Genomic DNA, 9991 nt, shown 5'->3' on the forward strand with positions numbered 1-9991 from the left:
AACCAGCAATACTCTATTTGTGCAGAAAAGAGGCTCCAGCAGGCGGAAGAACCCCCGCCGTTGCCCTCCCCTACACGGTGCGTACACCCCTATAGCCCTGTACTTAGTCCCCCTCCACTTCCCATCCACACAGATAATCCTCCCTGGCACTACCGAAACTACATTTTCCACCTCCCACTCAAAAGATTTGAACAGCACCCCCACTCCATCTCCCCTCCCCTCACCCACACCCCAAACGGCTGGACCGAGATCCCACCCCCTCGTGAACTCAACCGCCTCCCGCTCCGAGCCCAAATGGACTTCCTGCAAAAATAACAGATCAAATGAAACCGAACGCAAACTCGAAAACACGGCCATCCTTTTGAGAGGCTGCTTGATGCCCCGCACATTAAGTGATGCTATTCTAATCATCAAAAAAAACTTTTTCCTTCTTTTTTTTTTTCTAGAAGAATCCGAACCAGTCAACACAATCCCAAGGCACTTTCCCCAAAACCAAGCCTTCAACAAAAAAAAACCTCCCTCCACCCACCCTCACCAGCCAAACCTTCACTCCCCTCCTTCCCTCCCTCCCCACCCCCCCAAAATCCACAGTCCTCCTCACACCCCAACTGTTGCTCATTCCATTTTCCACTACCCATCTTATTCAATGGTATTACTATCCCCCTCCACCCCTGCCAGCCCCTGTTCTGACCCGTCTTGCCACAACTTGTGTCCACCCCTCCTCCTCCCTTGTCCCTCCATCCCGCTGTAAACAATCCTCCCCCAATGTATGTACAGCCCGCGCCCCCTCCACCTCAATCTCCCTTGTACCTATAATGTCCCCTGCAGTCAGGAGGTCAAACTCCCGTCCTCTCTCCAGACGTGACCTCTTTGTTCTTCTCTCCTCCGTCGCCCCCTCCGCCTCTGTGGTAGCTCCAGACCCGGAGAGTCTGCCGCCCTCCCCCATATCCTGCTCTGGATCTGATCCCACATCCTCCATGCCGTCCGAGAACTCCATTGAGGCCCAATCCGGTCACACCAGGGTCGAGGCCTCCGCTACCCCTTCTGTCGCCTCCGCCCAAATTCCAAACAGCCCGGCCTCCAGCCCCAGACCGGGCCACGAAGCCTGTTCTTCCCCCGACGGCGCTCCCACGGCTGGGGTTACCTGGCCGGCTGTCAGCGACTCTCCCGGGGTCAGGTCCGAAGAACCCCCCTCTGCCTGCGTCAGCCGAACCTCCTTGCCAGATGGCCCTGCTACCTCCTCGCTCACTGGCCCGCTTGATGCCGCAGGCTCTGCTGCCCCTTCGGTGAACACCGCTTCCTCCCCCTTTTCCCGGGCACTTAAGGAAAAAAATTCCTCAGCAAAAAGACTAACATAAGTCCCCTTTCTCGATGGGCACTGGCGATACAGGTGCTCCTCGCTACCACACAGACTGCAGGCCTTTGGCGCACCACACTCGGCCGCGAGGTGGTCCTCCGAACCACAGATGCGGCACCTCCGTCCAGGGCAGACCTCCTTTGCGTGGCCAAGGGCCCCACACTTCCAGCAGTACAACGGCTGGCCAGGGTAGTGGAGGAAACCCCGGTTGGGACCGATAGAAAAATTCCCCGGAGGGTGGACCAGACCACCCGGAGCAGCCGGGTCCGTCTCCAATCTGACGAGAAACCTGCGCTTCCCGTTCCAGATGCCGAAGCGCCCCCGCAGCTTCTCCCCTGCTGAGACAGAAGAGCAGTACCGCGCCAAAAAAGCTCTGATGACCTCATCCGCCACGAAGGGGTTATAAACGTGCACAGTGATGGGGACCTCATCCATGGCGAACAACGGGACCAGCCGAAGACCACGAAGCACCTCCTCTTCCCTGAGCCGCGAGCACCGGTCGAAAAAGGTAGAGCAGTCAGTGAAGGCAGCGAAAGTGATGTCCAGGAACCCCGAAGAGCAAAAATCCTGCAGGCAAAGAACCTTGGAGGGAGCCATTCCGCTAAAGTCCCTGAGCAGCCGGAGCAAAATCCAATCCCAGCAAAATCGCTTCTTCACGTCCTCCGCAGCATCTCTGCAGAGCTCCACCCGAACAGAATGACGAAGCCGTACCACTCGAGCCGGCTGACGTTCAGCTCCTCTCTCCATGGCCACACTTGATCTTAGCCAAAAGGCCGAGAAGCGATACCGAGAACAGCCAACAACAAACGGTGCCATTCTACAGAACTGTAAACCCGAGGACGGAAAATACCGTTCTCGCTTAATATTCTATAATAAACCAGTAGAAATCATGCTGAACATATTCATACTAAAATTAGCGGAGAAAATAGTGATTTAAGCGGCATTTAACAATGAACCAAAAGGGAAACGATAAAGAACGCGCGCGCGCGCACACACACAGTCCTATCAGATGCGAGCACACACAATCCTCCACACTACAAACTCATAATTTAGTCAGAAAGTAAGTTTCCAAGACAACCATTTAAACTGGATTAAAATCCTTCGATTGCAGCAACCAACACATTACAAATAATATGTAGGGATTTTAAAAAGATTTAAGAAAATTTACATGAGTTTAACAATACTGCCTCTCAGCGGTCAAATTTGGTATTGCAGGGGAGAAAATGTATACCTACAACTTGACCCTCAAATTGCCTACAACTTTGTACAACATTTTTAAAAAGTATTTCTTTGCTAGAAGAAGATAAATTACTGGCAAACTTTTTAATACATGCAATATAAATATACAGTAAGAGATCAGAATCACCAAACATGTACTAAATACAATTTTAAGCAGAAATACTGATTTATAGTTATTACCTAAAAACACGTTTTATCGTGGTACTGAGGAGGAATACTTTTTTCCAGATAAACTCTCTCAACTATTCTAAGACATGGACAACATTTTCATCAGTCCTAAATTGACTAAAACTGAAAAGAAGCTCGTCTTTATAACTGCGCCACTCATCCGCCATTTTCACTCAGCCCTTCAGAGAGGCCTAATTATATACAAAGCTCTGCTTACCTTAATGTCATTTACTCTGGACACACAATATTTCCCAACAAAATGCATTCAAGTGACACTTTGTGTTTTTAAATAAATAAATAAAACCTTTTTGTTCTTGTTTATCTTACACACACTGTCACGGGTATCTAACGGACAGTCTTGAGCCAGCAATCCAAACTCATGTGACGGTATAAAATTTCCAAACAAACTAATTTTAAACGCGTTTCAAATCATGAAAACAATTATAACACATTAAAGAAATGAGCTTTAATTACTCCAAGTACTTGTCCGGTTAGGTGAAATGTAGGAAAATGTAATCTTTTACCGAAAATTGCAATCACCTGCAGCTGCAAAATCAGCAGTCGGATCTGCAGCAGCGCCACCTAGAGGTCTGATTCAAAAGAGCGGGGCAAAAATAAAGCGTCATCACATGGCCATACTGTGTTATTATTGACGATATAAGATTGTTTTGAATCGTTATTACAAATTAATACACATACTTACAACCCCTGACGGTCCTAGAATACCCCTGTCCCGAACACTTTAACGTTTTCCATTGCTGTAATTTACTCAGATAGTTGTTAACTAGCTGATTAAGTGAATCAGGTGAAGTGGGAGCAGAGAAAACACTAAACTGGGTATAGTTCTGGACCTGTGTTGGGATCCTAGAAGATAATGAATTTGTTCCTATAGTCTGTCTCTCTGTCTGTTCTCTGCAAATGAATGTGTTAAATAGTTTCCTGCAGCAAATATATCTTTTAAAACAATATACTGATAACATATCACGGTGTGTATGAAGAGACCGACACATCATGTACCTGCTAATGCTTGAGCTAATATTGCCAATAAAGCAATAACAATGCTAAACAATTAACTTATTTTTGCAATACTGTGTAACTGTAGCATTTGTAACTAAATACACATCTTTTATTGCCAAAGACACACATTACTCACACTTACAAAATGTAAATTGAACCAGAATCACAGTTCATATTTCTCATAATTAGACAGTAAGTAACTGACAAATATTACAATAGAAAAATGAAATCCATAAAGAGTCGGAGCAGCATTAATTCCCAAAACAGGAATGAAACTACAGTGAAACGAACAGAATCAAAGAGCCTTTTCTAACGGCATGTGCAGCACAACAGAACATAACTTATCGCCTTTTACAAGTCTCAAAAGAAGCCATCATTTTCAGGTCAAGAGGTGAAAAACTTCTGCACTAAAGAAATATCGTCAACAGATCATCAATTTGTTATATTCCCAAAGGGCCTATGGGATAATTTGGTAAAACTAAATTTAGTGTGCTCATCATTCAGAAGTATTTTTAAGATTTAAGATTTAAGTAAGATTTTGTTCAGTTAGGGAGAATTATATTTTACTGCTCACCATTTTATAGGTTTGGTTTATGAGTTTCTGCAAACCGATTTTCATTTAGCAATCTCATTATGTTGGCTTGAAAAAGCCGTTCAGTTTTGCTTTATCAGATTATTACTATTATAAATAAACAGGTGGGACCTTGGACACTACTTTATTTGTTTGCTTGTTACATTTACCACTTAACCATTCGACTGCCTGCTAAACCGGGTTTCTTCAGGCACCACCATGCTGTACATAATGAATTTCCAACATAGAATTACTTATCGGTTTTTCAGTAAACAGACACTTCTTAAAGAGGCTTCTTCCCCCATCATAGTCTTTATATCTTGGCTCAACTGTTTGGTGTTGGCCCTGCTTTTTTTAGTTTCTGGACACCATGTAATAAGAAAACAGTCAGCATTAAAGCTCATCATCATCAGGCTGCTGCTGTTGTTTTAAAAGTGTATTTCAGTAGGCTATAGCTTTGTTTATTGATTTAATATTTTCAACTATCTAACTGAGTATCAAACGTTGTGCTTTTTTGTGAAATGTCCGACACGTCTTTCTTTAGCTGTGTGCTTTCACGGTCACGTGACCTGAATACATAAACAGTCATAATGGTGATCAGACAGGATATTCAAATAATGAGCTTGTTTCTTTTTAGGTGTACGTGTTTGTTATTGTTTTATATTGAAACTACACATCTACAAGAACACAGTTGCATCTCATTGTGTAAACTGTCAATACTTTCAATTTTATGACTTTTTATTCTTAATTACTTTCAGTAGTTGAATTAAGTTTAATTAAGGTTGATGGCAGACAATGAAATAAATTTATTATTAAAATATAAATCCCAATCTATCTTTCTATATATTATAGAGTTTACACATTTATTTATATATTATTTTATTTTTATATATAGAATATATTATATTACATTTTTTTAATTTTTATTTTATACTTTTATATTATATTTACTGTTTATATTTATATTATATATACATGTATATACACACACACACGCATATGCATAGCCGATAACTATTGGTTTTTCACAATTATTTTGTCTTTGATTTCTACGTTTAATTTTACCTATTTTTCTCTCTATATTTTTAACTATATCCCTTTATTTTTCATTTCCACACACTAATTTTTACTCTTTTCTTTCTTTAATGTAGGACAGTCGTAAAAAGCATTTCACTACATGTCATACTGTGTATGATTTCGTATGTGATGAATAAAATTTCAATTTGAATTTGATCATGATACAAGATCCCAGACTTAGACAAAGGAGACAAAGGAGACTAAGCATTCCGCTTAGTATTGCAGCTTTCAAACCTGCTTAAAACAAACCTGCTTGTTTGCAACAGCTACCACACACAACCACTGGGAAACCACTAGCATCGCATTTTACATTAATGAATTAGTCATTTCTATGTAGTAAATTCAGGATGTTTTCAAAATCTGGTAAGCATCATTGTCCTTTCGCAGCATGACCGGCTGTATCTTATTCATAATGAAATCAAATGTGCTTCTTCTGCATGTGGCAGTGCAATGTTACAACATTAAGAAACTCAGCAGAACCTGCACAGGTTCAGCAAACACAACAAAATTGTATCTAACTTTAGTACAGTGGATATCAGGGGAGAGCGCGAAAGCAGTCCCCCACTACCAGAAATTATGCAGTCGAGATTCCCACGTTTGGGGAATTCGCACGGGTCAGCACAACCGGAGTGCAAAGGCTGAGCCTCGCCCTGGGTGAACCACCGTCTTGATCATGGTATCTCCCCTGCCAGGTAAGTATGAATTGCAGAGCCCTCGGCTAGAGACTGCACCACCAAACACACCCTTCACCATCATGGTGAGGAACCTAACACTAATCATTACACAATAATCTGAGACTAAAACACTGCAGTTTACACGTGCTGCAAAAAAATAAAGTCAGTAGAGAAGAAAGAGTGCACTTTTACAGTCAGCAATAAGAGGGAGCAGAAACACTGAATTTTAAGAAGACTGTTTTAAAGAGTGTTTTAAAGCCTGCCTACCATTAACCCCGCCCCTTCGCTTTGCACTCCCACAGCTTGCTAATCAGTTTTAGCCAAAACAAAACAACTCTACAAGAAATCTTGATTCCGTTCGTTGATCTATAACTAGTACTGTAAAAGGTTGTTTTCTATTAAAGAAACTTAAAACATTTATTACTCATAGGTCAATGGAAGACAAGAAATTTCTTCACCTTCTTGATCATGGTACACTATATTGCCAAAAGTATTCGCTCACCTGCCTTGACTCGCATATGAACTTAAGTGACATCCCATTCCTAATCCATAGGGTTCAATATGAGGTCAGTCCACCCTTTGCAGCTATAACAGCTTCAACTCTTCTGGGAAGGCTGTCCACAAGGTTTAGGAGTGTGTTTATGGGAATTTTTGACCATTCTTCCAGAAGCGCATTTGTGAGGTCACACACTGATGTTGGACGAGAAGGACTGGCTCACAGTCTCCGCTCTAATTCATCCCAAAGGTGTTCTATCGGGTTGAGGTCAGGACTCTGTGCAGGCCAGTCAAGTTCATCCACACCAGACTCTGTCATCCATGTCTTTATGGACCTTGCTTTGTGCACTGGTGCAAAGTCATGTTGGAAGAGGAAGGGGCCAGCTCCAAACTGTTCCCACAAAGTTGGGAGCATGGAATTGTCCAAAATGTCTTGGTATGCTGAAGCATTCAGAGTTCCTTTCACTGGAACTAAGGGGCCAAGCCCAGCTCCTTTAAAACAACCCCACACCATAATCCCCCCTCCACCAAACTTTACACTTGGCACAATGCAGTCAGACAAGTACCGTTCTCCTGGCAACCACCAAACCCAGACTCGTCCATCAGATTGCCAGATGGAGAAGCACGATTCGTCACTCCAGAGAACGCGTCTCCACTGCTCTAGAGTCCAGTGGCGGTGTGCTTTACACCACTGCATCCGACGCTTTGCATTGCACTTGGTGATGTATGGCTTGGATGCAGCTGCTCAGCCATGGAAACCCATTCCATGAAGCTCTCTGCGCACTGTTCTTGAGCTAATCTGAAGGCCACATGAAGTTTGGAGGTCTGTAGCGATTGACTCTGCAGAAAGTTGGCGACCTCTTCGCACTATGCGCCTCAGCATCCGCTGACCCCGCTCCGTCAGTTTACGTGGCCTACCACTTCGTGGCTGAGTTGCTGTCATTCCCAAACACTTCCACATTCTTATAATACAGCTGACAGTTGACTGTGGAATATTTAGGAGCAAGGAAATTTCACGACTGGATTTGTTGCACCGGTGGCATCCTATCACAGTTCCATGCTAGAATTCACTGAGCTCCTGAGAGCGACCCATTCTTTCACAAATGTTTGTAAAAACAGTCTGCATGCCTAGGTGCTTGATTTTATACACCTGTGGCCATGGAAGTGATTGGAACACCTGATTTTGATTATTTGGATGGGTGAGCAAATACTTTTGGCAATATAGTGTATCTCCCCTGCCAGGTAAGTATGAATTGCAGATCCCTCGGCTAGCGACTGCACTACCCTTTACCATCATGGTGAGGAACCTAACACTAATCATTACACAAACATCTGAGACTAAAACACTGCAGTCTACACGTGCTGCTAAAAATAAAACTACATTTATTACATAAAAAACAGTGTGATCGACCATTTTCTAAGCAACTAAACAGTACAATAACCCCACCCCCACGGCTTGCAGCTCAGAGACAATGTTTCTCCAGGACCCTGGTGTTACATAAGAGAACGTAACATATAGCTACAGAACCGAAACACCACCACAGAGCTGAGAACAAAGTCTGTCTGAACTACAGAGCTACATGTTAAATGTTAAGCCACTGTTGAAAACTTTGATTTGAGATTGTTCAGTTAGGGAGAATTATATTTTACTGCTCACCATTTTATAGGTTTGGTTTATGAGTTTGTCGTTTCTGCAAACCGATTTGCATTTAGCAATCTCATTATGTTGGCTTGAAAAAGCCGTTCAGTTTTGCTTTATCAGATTATTACTATTATAAATAAACAGGTGGGACCTTGTACACTACTTTGTTTGCTTGTTACATTTAACACTTAACCATTCGACTGCCTGCTAAACCGAGTTTCTTCAGGCACTACCATGCTGTACATAATGAATTCCCAATGTAGAATTACTTATCGGTTTTTCAGTAAACAGACACAGTTCTTATTGCATATTGCAGTGCTCCAGTCTTCCCAGTATTGTAGCTTTCAAACTAGCTGAAAGCAGCCCACAAACATGCTTGATTGCACCAGTTAATAACCCACTGTGTCTTATTCCACATAAAACCAGGTGTGGTTCTTCTGCACGCTTTAACGCCATGTCAGAATAGAAACATACTCAGCAGAACCTGCACAGGTTAAGCAAACACAACAAAATTGTATCTAACTTTAGTACAGTGGATATCAGGGGAGAGCGCGAACGCAGTCCCCCACTACCAGAAATTATGCAGTCGAGATTCCCACGTTTGGGGAATTCGCACGGGTCAGCACAACCGGAGTGCAAAGGCTGAGCCTCGCCCTGGGTGAACCACCGTCTTGATCATGGTATCTCCCCTGCCAGGTAAGTATGAATTGCAGAGCTCTCGGCTAGAGACTGCACCACCAAACACACCCTTCACCATCATGGTGAGGAACCTAACACTAATCATTACACAATAATCTGAGACTAAAACACTGCAGTTTACACGTGCTGCAAAAAAATAAAGTCAGTAGAGAAGAAAGAGTGCACTTTTACAGTCAGCAATAAGAGGGAGCAGAAACACTGAATTTTAAGAAGACTGTTTTAAAGAGTGTTTTAAAGCCTGCCTACCATTAACCCCGCCCCTTCGCTTTGCACTCCCACAGCTTGCTAATCAGTTTTAGCCAAAACAAAACAACTCTACAAGAAATCTTGATTCCGTTCGTTGATCTATAACTAGTACTGTAAAAGGTTGTTTTCTATTAAAGAAACTTAAAACATTTATTACTCATAGGTCAATGGAAGACAAGAAATTTCTTCATTTGAACAATAAAATTGTTATAACTGGAAAAATAAAGAGCTCAATCACAGGGATTAATACACACAGACACTGAAATAAAAGATCACTAAAGCTCACTGTCATGTATTTAATAGCAACATGTGGCTAAATTCTTGAAGCAAAATGTGTGCATTAGTTTTCTATAAACTACATGACTGACAGTAGGTCTGGCCGTAACAAATGAAAGCTCCATATAATCTAAGGCTAATATAATTTCCTACAGCCGAACAGCCAGTCCTGTTATTATTATTTATAAAACCAGATGTGGTACATCTGCATATTGCAGTGCTCCATTCTGCCCAGTATTGTAGCTTTCCAACTTGCTTGATTGCACCAGTTAACAGGCCACTGTAGCTTGTTCCTCATAAAACCAGGTGGGGTTCTTCTACACACTTTAATGCCATGTCAGAGCAGAAAGATACCCAGCAGAACCTGTACAGCTTCAGCAAATGCAATAACATTGTATCTAACTTTAGTACGCTGAATATCAGGGGAGAGCGCGAACGCAGTCCCCCACTACCAGAAATTATGCAGTCGAGATTCCCACATTTGGGGCTTACAAATGGAGTTTTAGATTACTAACTATAAATACTATAAT

The 9991-nt window shown here is 42.5% G+C and overlaps 2 non-coding genes across 2 annotated transcripts; both read right to left on the bottom strand.

Annotated features, from left to right (window-relative positions):
* Positions 1-5965: 5965 nt before the first annotated feature.
* LOC131358562 (U1 spliceosomal RNA) lies at positions 5966-6129 on the bottom strand. Its single transcript, XR_009205512.1, has one exon. It is a non-coding gene; the product is annotated as a U1 spliceosomal RNA (small nuclear RNA).
* Positions 6130-8780: 2651 nt separating this feature from the next.
* On the bottom strand, positions 8781-8944 carry LOC131358546 (U1 spliceosomal RNA). The gene has a single exon (XR_009205497.1). It is a non-coding gene; the product is annotated as a U1 spliceosomal RNA (small nuclear RNA).
* Between the last annotated feature and the right edge of the window lie 1047 nt (positions 8945-9991).

The sequence above is a fragment of the Hemibagrus wyckioides genome, linkage group LG08 (genome assembly GCF_019097595.1).
Source record: "Hemibagrus wyckioides isolate EC202008001 linkage group LG08, SWU_Hwy_1.0, whole genome shotgun sequence".
Lineage (NCBI taxonomy): Eukaryota > Metazoa > Chordata > Actinopteri > Siluriformes > Bagridae > Hemibagrus > Hemibagrus wyckioides.